The sequence below is a fragment of the Rhincodon typus genome, chromosome 22 (assembly GCF_021869965.1).
Source record: "Rhincodon typus isolate 14 chromosome 22, sRhiTyp1.1, whole genome shotgun sequence".
In the NCBI taxonomy this organism is placed as follows: domain Eukaryota; kingdom Metazoa; phylum Chordata; class Chondrichthyes; order Orectolobiformes; family Rhincodontidae; genus Rhincodon; species Rhincodon typus.
This window is the reverse complement of record NC_063353.1, coordinates 15,589,877-15,595,876: the sequence shown is the minus strand read 5'-3', so window position 1 is coordinate 15,595,876 and position 6,000 is coordinate 15,589,877.

Here is a 6,000-nt window from a genome sequence, read left to right as displayed (position 1 = left end):
CTCCCCTGCGATTGGACCAGATTAACAGCCCCTCACATTCTAGGAGGTCCACCTAGCTGTTACAATTACTACATCCATACCTCTAGTCCAAGGACAGAAGCCAGTTTTTTTAATCTCCTCCTGGGGAGTTTTAGCACTGAGTCAGCTTCCTCCAACTTTCCGGATACCGGCAGCGTGAAATACACAATAGCTCGCCTCTTGCACCCGGAGCGTCTCGGAAGAAATTCATCCTCCTCTTCAGGCAGCAAAGGCATTGGGGTGGCAACATCTGCTGTGTCCATCTCAGATTCCGAGGGATCTTCAACACTTGACAGAGAGTGAAAACTCACAGTCCAGAAAAATTGGAAAGGAGGTTAAGCAGCTGGGTACATTTTGTCCCGCAGTGTCTGTGAGTTTGCATCTTTCAAATGGTCCACGTGCGATCAGGACTGTTGCAGTACCTAGACTCTATACGTCACTGGACTTGACCTCACGTTAACCATGCATTTTAGCAATGCAGGGCCATTCCCATGGTTCCTATGGGAAACTTCATCTTGTGAAGTAAACCGTCTCTCTCGCTTAGCGGAGTCTTGTATCTAATATTGGCATTCTTGATGCCTTTTCACCTCTCCACCCCCCAGGTCTGGGAAGATCAGATTTAACCTGGTACAGACTCTTCTCCATTAGCAACTCTTTTGGACCTATCCCTGTAGTTGCGTGAGGGGTGCTCCTATATTTATATAGGAATCGGGTCTTTTTAGCTTCAAGTGAAGCTGTAGTCTCTCTTTAAGCCTGCCTTCAAAGTTTGGAATGCTGTTTCTGCCAGACTGTTGGATGATGGATGGTATTGAGCTGTCCTTAAAATGACAAATACTGTTCGATTTTAGGAATACTCAAATTCCCTGCTGGTTATCAATGGCCCTGTGATCAACATTTCAGGACACTGCATAGCAAAAGATACTCACAGCTTTTCTATTGTTGTTCTCATGGTTGATGAATGTACTCTCTGCACATCCAACCAATTTGAGTGCGTGACCACAATGACTAAGAACATTGAACCCATGAAAGGACCAGGATAGTCTGTCTAACCGAGTCTAGAGATTACCTGGCCATTCACACAACTGTGGGGGAGCTGATGCTGGTAATTGTTGCTCCACCAACGCAGCTATGTCATCTGCATCCAATCCTGGCCATCAGACATACTTCACATTAACATCTTCATTTTGGGAAACTCCTGGATGACCTTGGTGGAGTTCAGCTAGAATTTGATGGCAACCTTTGTTTGGGACAAGACTTTTATTCCCCATAACAAAATTCCATCCTCTAATGTGATCTGGTCTCTCTGGGTCCAAAAAGGTTCCAATTCTGGTTGTGACAACCATTTTGGTTTCCCACATCACCATCAGCTGTTTCAGTTTTGCCAGGACTGAATCTTTCTGCGTCCAAAATCTGATATTGTCAGCTGTGACTAGAAGAATTTCCAGAAAATTTAAAACTATTACAGTCTCATCCAGTGGTGTATCTGCCAGTGGGAGGCAGCTCAATGCATCACTGTTTGTCCTTGGCCTCCCGGACAGTGTTCCAACTTTTAATTAAACACACTTAGTATTAAAGCTCACCGCTAAATTTGGCCTGAAGCTATGGGTGGCACTGTCTTGTCCTCTTGAAGTAGACCTAACAGGGGTTTGTGGTCTGTTATTATCACAAATGTAAATTTTTAAAAGTATTGGTGGAACTTCCTGACTCCAAATGTGTCTGCCAAACCTCCCTTCTCCTTCTAGGGATATTTACACTCTGCATTAGAGAAAGCCCTGGATGCAAAAACTATTGGGTGTTTCTTTCCATTGGGCCACCTAGGAGCTAACACCACCCCGATGCCATATTGGGAGGCATCACATGCCAGTACCAGATATCACTTGCGATCAGTGCGCCAAAACTTTAAAGAATGTTAGCTGATTTTTCACTTCCCTGAAAGTGATGGATTGGCTACGTGACCATTTCCAAGGCTCTTTAAAAAGAGTTGATGCAAAGGTTCCAGGATGAAAGCCACATTATGTATGGACCTTGCATAATACTTGACCAGCTCAAGGAATGATCTAAGCTCTGGTACAGATGTGGGAGCCAGGGCACCTTTGATTGCCCTCACTTTATCTTCCAACAGGCGTAACCTGCTGGTCTGGTCGATTCAGTAGCCCAAGTGAAGGGTCTCTGCCAGAAACATTGCCTTTCCTGCTCCTCGGATGCTGTCTGACCTGCTGTGCTTTTCCAGCTCCATATTTATTGACTACATCACTTGGCATGCCTGGAACAGAAATTCTTCCCTCTTAAGGCAGACGCCTGCCTGAAAGAAATGTTTAAGGCCTGTGTTCAAGTTCTAAGTGCTCCTCATTGGTCTTCCCTGTTATTAGCATGTCATTGAGATAAATGGCAACCCGGTGTACACCCCTAATGGCTATCTCACATTGATACAAACGCTTATGGGTATTAATTGTAGCATACTTCTGGAAATCCTCATCTAACCGCAATTGCAAGTACACATGGCTCATGTCCAGCTTCATGAAGGACAGTCCCTCTGTCAGCTTTGTCTACAAACCCTCTATGCAAATTATTGGATATTTATCCAGCTGCAAAAAGCAGTTTACTGCTTGTTTAAAGTCCCCACAAAGGCAAACGAATCCATTGGCCTTCACAATTGGCACAACCGGTGCTGCCCATTCCACAAAATGGACTGGTTTGATGATCCTCTTGCTTTCCAGCCTCCTGATTTCTGCCCATAATCGAAATGACACAGGTTGGGCCTTGCTGAATCATGGAATTGCTTCTTGGTCAAAATGAAAAAGTTAGCTTTCACTCCTTTGATAGTCTGGACCTTCCTGAAACACACCAGGGATTTCAAGAGGACTTCACTCAGGCAGCCATTTTCTAAATGAAAAATGTTGAGTCAATCTAGGTGAACCTTTCTCAGCCAATTTTGCCCCATCAAGATTGTGCCCGAGCCTTTTACTGCAAAATGGTGATAACTGAACCAGCGGCTTCTCATAAGATGTTGTACTCTTAATCTGTAAATGTTTCCCTGGTGTAGGTTCTCAGTCTAGACGAGGTCTTGCGCAAATGTATGGGTTGGAGTCCATAGGCAAATTTGTTAAAGATAGGTTCTGCAGTCACTGAAACAGCTGCACCGATATCACCCTCCATTAGAACTGGGTGACCATTTAACCTGATGTTAATTTTGATTGATTCTGATTTGTATGTTGCTAAGCAATTTAACTGTTCCAAACCACATGTGGGTGGACTTTCCAGGGAGTGCATTCTCCCAGACATCAGCCTTTCAATTCTCTTACTCAGTTTAGGTCTCATGGGAGTCTTTTGCTGTCTCGAGTCCGCATCCTGTCAGCAACTGTAATGGCTGTCCAGCCTGGATCCTGAAGAAAATTTTAACCATTTAGCCGAGGCTTGGCTTTGTCATCTGACCTAGAGTCTCTCTGTTCAGGATATGTTCCCAGTGACGCTCTACAATTGCCTTCAATCAAGTGGCATTCCCCAAACTCAATCTGTCTGTTGAGTCGGTCTTTGGACTCATCTGCTCCACTTGCTGCATTTTCCAATGATAAATCCAGTTGTGGTGACTATTTGAAGTCCAGTTGGGATTTTACATGGTTATATCATTAATCCCATGTACCAGACAGTCTCAGCATTTCACTTAGTGTTAAAGTCACATGTCTCTGCCAGTTGTCTTAATCTAGCCAAAATCCTGATGCAGATTCCCCTGGTTCTCAAATTGCAGGGTTAAACTGATAGCATCTCAGAATCAGAGGAGGATAAGTGTCATAATACTCCTTAAATTAAATCCATCACCTCTTGAAAGGTTTTCATAGCTGGTGACTCAGGGAAAGTAAAGCTCCTAATAACCAAAAAAAAAGCTGCAGGTCCACAAGCTGTCAGGAGAATTACTCATTGCTTTCCATCTGCAGCAATATTATTTGCCCAGGAAAAATAATGCAGTTTTTTCACAAACTGGCCCAGTCTTCAACAGCAGGATTGGGCAAGTCAAGGTTCCCAAATAATGGCATGATGCTAGAAACACTTATCCCAACTCAATGACAAAGTTACAAGTGAATTTCTTCAGGAGCTTGCTTTTCTCTCATTGCCACTGAAATAACTCCACAGAGGTCGTTATCCCATCACCTTTGTTTAGGTGTGGAGAGTACTTGACACTGATTCGGCTTTCTCAGAGTGAGTAGGACCTCTGACACTCCTGTTTATATCTGTCAGCCAGGGCTCCCTGATTGGACCAGATTAACAGCCCCAATCAGGGAACTCATATTCTATGATTACCAGCTGGCTGACCTTATCACAATCACTGTACTAAACACCACACACAATGAGTTTCAGAAACTTGTCTTTAAACATCCAGCAATTCCTTCTACAATCCTTGGTTTTACAACGTCCTTTTTCCATGTCAGTACATCAGAAATACAGGAAATAAAATGGCATGGTCTTTCAACCAGAGAAGACCCTGTGTAAGCATTCACTTGATGTAGCCCTCCATCTTCTTGCAATTATTTTCTATCTCATTTAACTGACTTTCTGTATTTAATTTGAATTTAATATTGTAAATCACTTCCAGGTTAGATTTTGCAGGCATGGATGGGGTGGGATGGTTGAATGAAAGATGGCAAGTAAAAATAGATCAACTGTTTACTGAGTAATAAATAGACTTTGAGGTGTGGTCGCGAGCATTTTAAATCAGCAATTATCTTGATAAGGTTGTCGACATGCTTGCCGAGCCGATGGGTTTGGTTACAAACGTTTTGTTGCCCTGCTAGGTAACATCATCAGTGTGCCTCCGGTGAAGCGCTGGTGTTCTGTCCCGCTTGTTATTTATATGCTTCATTTTTCTGGGGTAGTTGGTATTACTTCTGGTTCTGTTTCTCAGTGGTTTGTACAAAGATTATAATTCAATATGTTTGTTGATGGAGTTCCGGTTAGAATACCAGGCCTCCAGGATCTCCCCGGCGTGTGTCTGTTTGGCTTGTATGATTATCGATGTGCTGTTCCAGTCGAATTTATGTTCCTCTGTCTGTCCTTATGTCTGTGTGTAGTGAGACAAGTGAGAATTGGTCGTGTCTCTTGGTGGCTAGTCGGTGTTCATGTATCCGTATTGTCAGTTTTCTTCCGGTTTGGTCTACGTAGTGTTTCTCACAGTCCTTGCATGATATTTTGTATATTACCCCAGTTTTGGTGGCTTTGAGTATGGGATGCTTTCCGTTCGTCTGTAGCTGTCGTATGGTGGTTGTCGGTTTGAGGGCTACTCTGATACCTAAGGGTCAGAGTAGTCTTATGATCTTCTCTGAAATGTCTTTGATGTATGGTAGGGGAATTAGTGTGTCTGGTTGTGTTGTGTCTTCCTGTTGTGGCCTGTCTCGGAGGTAATGGCAGATTATGCTTTTCGGGTATCCATTCCTTTTGAAAACTCCATATAAGTGTTCCTGTTCTGCTTTGCGTAGTTCCGGGTTGCTGCAATGTGTTGTAGCTCATTTAAATAGTGTCCTGATGCAGCTCCATTTGTGGGTGTTGGGGTGGTTGCAAGTGGAATTGAGTATCTGGTCCACATATGTGGTCTTTCCTTATACACTGGTCTGCAGTTCCCCTTTGTCTTTGCCTTTACACCCAGGAAGGGTAGTTGGTTGTTGTTCTCCTCTTCTTTCTTGAATTTTATCCCAGTAAGGATGTTGTTTATGTGTTGGTGCGTTTTTTCTAGTTTTGTGTGTTTAATAATCACGAAGGTATCATCCACATACTGGACCCAAAGTGTGGTTTGTATAATTGGGAGTGCTGTCAGTTCCAATCTTTACGTTACTACTTTTGCAATCAGTCCTAATATTGGGGAATCCCATTGGTGTTCCCTTGATTTGTTTGTATATGCTGTCGTTGAAGGTGAAGTGGGTTGTGAAGCACAGATCTAGTAGTTTCATGGTGGTGTTCTTATTGATGTTGTTGGCGTCCTGAGTTGCCTGTCTA